The following is a 410-nucleotide window of genomic DNA, read 5'->3' as shown; positions in this document are numbered from 1 at the left end:
TTAATGGTCTTTCCTATTCTTTATTCCCTTTAACCCCCTTAAAGTCCCCCTGTGGTGAAGATCCAGCTCTTAATGTTGTTTATGTGTCTATGTGGTGTTTTTAATACGCTTTAACTCAAACCATGTGTAAGTTCATAAATCGACAGTATTTCCTCCTTAAAACTGCAGTGAACCAAAGACAGTCTCAAAAACACGCTTTGAAATCGCTGGTGTTTCTGACGTCACAAACTACCTTGTAACCAATCAGATCAACGTGTGATCGTCAACCAGTGGATCTCTGAGCTGAGCGAGTGAGTGGAGGCGGGGCTCATCTGCATATTCATAGAACCGTTACAAGTTACATTCAAGATATTTTAAGGCATGAAGAAACTTTTTAAAAGAAAAAACGTTTAAATATGTAATTTTGGTGA

This window comes from Rutilus rutilus (genome assembly GCF_951802725.1).
Source record: "Rutilus rutilus genome assembly, chromosome: 25".
Lineage (NCBI taxonomy): Eukaryota > Metazoa > Chordata > Actinopteri > Cypriniformes > Leuciscidae > Rutilus > Rutilus rutilus.
Note: the sequence above shows the minus strand (reverse complement) of the source record.